Raw genomic sequence first — 3,891 nt, 5'->3', positions numbered from 1 at the left:
CCATTCGTTGACAACAGCAAACACCTCTCAAAACTTTATTTTTATGCTCTCTTTATGATTTCAAAACTTGAAAAGCTCTAGCACATGATTTAATCCCTGCTTCCCTCTGCGAAGGGCCTTTCTTTTACTTTATGTTGAGTCGGTTTACCTACTTCTTTCTATCTTAGAAGCAAACACTTGTGTCAACTGTGTGCATTGATTCTTACATGCTTGCTTATTGCACTCATCATATTACTTTGTGTTGACAATTATCCATGAGATATACATGTTGAAAGTTGAAGGCAATTGCTGAAACTTAAATCTTTCTTTGTGTTGCTTCAAAATCTTTTATTAAGAATCTATTGCTTTATGAGTTAACTCTTATGCAAGAGTTTTTGATGCTTGTCTTGAAAGTACTATTCATGAAAAGTTTTTGCTATATGATTCAGTTGTTTAGTCATTATCTTTTTGTTAGCAAACTATAGACCATTGCTTTGAGTCACTTCATTCATCTCATATGCTTTACAACAGTATTGATCAAGATTATGTTGGTAGCATGTCACTTCAGAAATTATTCTTTTTATCGTTTACCTACTCGAGGGCGAGTAGGAACTAAGCTTGGGGATGCTAGATACGTCTCCAACGTATCTATAATTTCTTACTCCCTCCGTTCTGAAATAGTATACATTCTGGTTCCAAAATTTATTCTGAAATACTCTACATTCTAGCTTTTAGTCAACAACAACACTGAAAAAGAGGTGGTTTTACTCTCTTTATTGGATGTTGTTATTTTCAATGTAGCTTGGATTGGTTGTTTAAATATTTAAGTAGTACTAATAAATGCACTACTAATTTATCTCATTTTTCTAGAATGTAGACTATATCAGAACGGAGGGAGTATGTTCCATGCTAGTTTTATGACAATACCTACATGTTTTATTCACACTTTATAATGTTTTTATGCATTTTCTGGGACTAACCTATTAACAAGATGCCACAGTGCCAGTTCCTGTTTTCTGTTGTTTTTGATTTCAGAAAAGTTAGTTTACAAATATTCTCGGAATTGGACGAAACAAAAGCCCACGACCCTATTTTCCACAGAGTGTTCCAGAAGACCGAAGAAGAGTCGAGGAAGGCCAGCAGGGGGGCCACCCCATAGGGCGGCGCGATAGAGGGCCCCCCGCGCCGACATGTGGGGAGGGAGCCCCCTGGCTCCCCCGACGCTGCCCCTTCGCCTATTTATTCCTTCGTCTCGGAAAACCCTAGTACCGAGAGCCAAAATACGAGAAAAGTTCCAGAGACGCCGCCGCCGTCAACCCCATCTCGGGGGGTTCTGAAGATCTCCTCCGGCACCCTGCCGGAGAGGGAATCATCACCGGAGGGCTCTACATCACCATGCCCACCTCCGGACTGATGCGTGAGTAGTTCATCCTTGGACTATGGGTCCATAGTAGTAGCTAGATGGTTGTCTTCTCCTATTATACCATCATATTTAGATCTTGTGAGCTGCCTATCATGATCAAGATCATCTATTTGTAATGCTACATGTTTTGTTTGTTGGGATCCAATGAATATGGAATACTATGTGAAGTTGATTATTGATCTATCATATATGTGTTATTTATGATCTTGCATGCTCTCCGTTGCTAGTAGAGGCTCTGGCCAAGTTGATACTTGTAACTCCAAGAGGGGGTATTTATGCTAGATAGTGGGTTCATGCCTCCATTGAATGCGGGACGAGTGACGGAAAGTTCTAAGGTTGTGGATGTCTTGTTGCCACTAGGGATAAAACATCAATGCTTTGTCTAAGGATATTTGTATTGTTTACATTACGCACAGTACTTAATGCAATTGTCCGTTGTTTGCAACTTAATACTTGGAAGGGGTGCGGATGCTAACCCGAAGGTGGACTTTTTAGGCATAGATGCATGTTGGATGGCGGTCTATGTTCTTTGTCGTAATGCCCTAAGTAAATCTCATAGTAGTCATCATGATATGTATGTGCATTGTTATGCCCTCTCTATTTGTCAATTGCCCAACTGTAATTTGTTTACCCAACATGTTATTTATCTTATTGGAGAGACACCACTAGTGAGCTGTGGACTCCGGTCCATTTTTTTACATCTGAAATACAACCTACCGCAATCATTGTTCTCTTTTGTTTTCTCGCAAGCAAACATCATTTTCCACACCATACGTTTAATCCTTTGTTTTCAGCAAGCCGGTGAGATTGACAACCTCACTGTTAAGTTGGGGCAAAGTGGTTTGATTGTGTTGTGCAGGTTCCACGTTGGCACCGGAATCCCTGGTGTTGCGCCGCAATACACTTCTTCACCAATAATCTTCACGTGGTCTTCATCTCCTACTGGTTCGATAACCTTGGTTTCTTACTGAGGGAAAACTCGCTGCTGTACTCATCATACCTTCCTCTTTGGGTTCCCAACGGACGTGTGCTTTACCGTCACAAGCAGTGACATGCAGGCAACACAATCTTGATCAAGTTATTGTAAAGCATTGTAAGATGGGATCAAAGTACTTGAACATAGGCATGCTAGATATAATTCTAACAATAGAACTTAGCAACTTATGTTTCACATGAAAAGTAACTCAAACAAAGGATCATGAATAATTGTGCACTGAAAGCAACTGTTTCTTTTTTAGCATAGAGAAGAACATAGCAAAATGGTACTCACCTTGTCCTTCATGAAATAGCAAAACATAAATGCCAGGACACCTTTAAAGTTCAAATGGTGGCTAGATACAAGTCATTTAAGAACAAGAAATAGCATAATCATGAATCAATCAATAAGTCTTGGGACTATGCAAATTATACTCAGAATGCCAACAATGCTCGCTTAATTGGTGCATAAAGCAAGAAGATGAAGACTCAACATAAAAGTAAAGAAATGCCCTACACAGAGGGAGAAGCAAGATTACTCATGTGCTAGAGCTTTTTATTTTGAATGCAATAGATGTGTTGAAAATGTATTTTGAGAGGTATGTATGTCTATGTAAACGAATGGTATCAAACAATTGATCATCCTTTCATATAGTGACTTCAAGAGCGGCTCCCATGTAGTTCTCCTATTGCACACCATTATTTAGGATCTCTCTAGTACATAGTGTGCGGAGATTTATTTGTTTAATTTTTTATTTAATTATGCTGGGTACCCAGTTGCCTTGCTCTTTTTGCAATATTAAGGACTTAGCACATTATTTATGCTAGTCAAGGAATGAGGTCATGAAAAGACAATACACCATTCAATACTTCATCATGAGCTAAAAAAGGAACACAAAACAGGTAATAGTTTGAAGATTTTAAAGGTAGCACACAAGCAATTCACTTTGGAGTGACAGTGAAATACCAAATATAGGTATTTATGGTGGACACAATGGGCAAACTTTGGTTTTTAGGATTTGGATGCACGGTAGAGCTCATACTAAGTACATGTGAAGGCTAGCAAAGACTAGGAGCGACCAAGTAAGAGGGAAATAATGGCCATAATCATGCATAGAGACAAAACAATATTAATCAAAGCATAAAATGATATTACAAGTCAAAAATTAAATGATCATAGAGGCTTTTTATGATGGAAAAACACATGATTCTTTCAATGGCATATTAAGCACTCCCAGCTATTTGAGACAAGTCATGCTACAACAATAACTACTAAGCATATAATAAGAATAACATCCAACATGACATGTCAAAGTCCATGCCACAGTCTAGACAAGCTTTCTTTTGCATCACTATAATCATGAAACATTTTACTCGTCTCCAACACCAATCAATTTATTTGAAACAACTCTCATGGATAATAATCAATACAGACCAAAGAGCTAATCATACCTAACTAAAGAAAATTAACAAGCTCTGAACAAAATAAAAATGGAGAAACCAGAACTAAACGC

The sequence above is a fragment of the Lolium rigidum genome, chromosome 3 (assembly GCF_022539505.1).
Source record: "Lolium rigidum isolate FL_2022 chromosome 3, APGP_CSIRO_Lrig_0.1, whole genome shotgun sequence".
In the NCBI taxonomy this organism is placed as follows: Eukaryota; Viridiplantae; Streptophyta; class Magnoliopsida; order Poales; family Poaceae; genus Lolium; species Lolium rigidum.
This window is presented reverse-complemented; position numbering follows the sequence as displayed.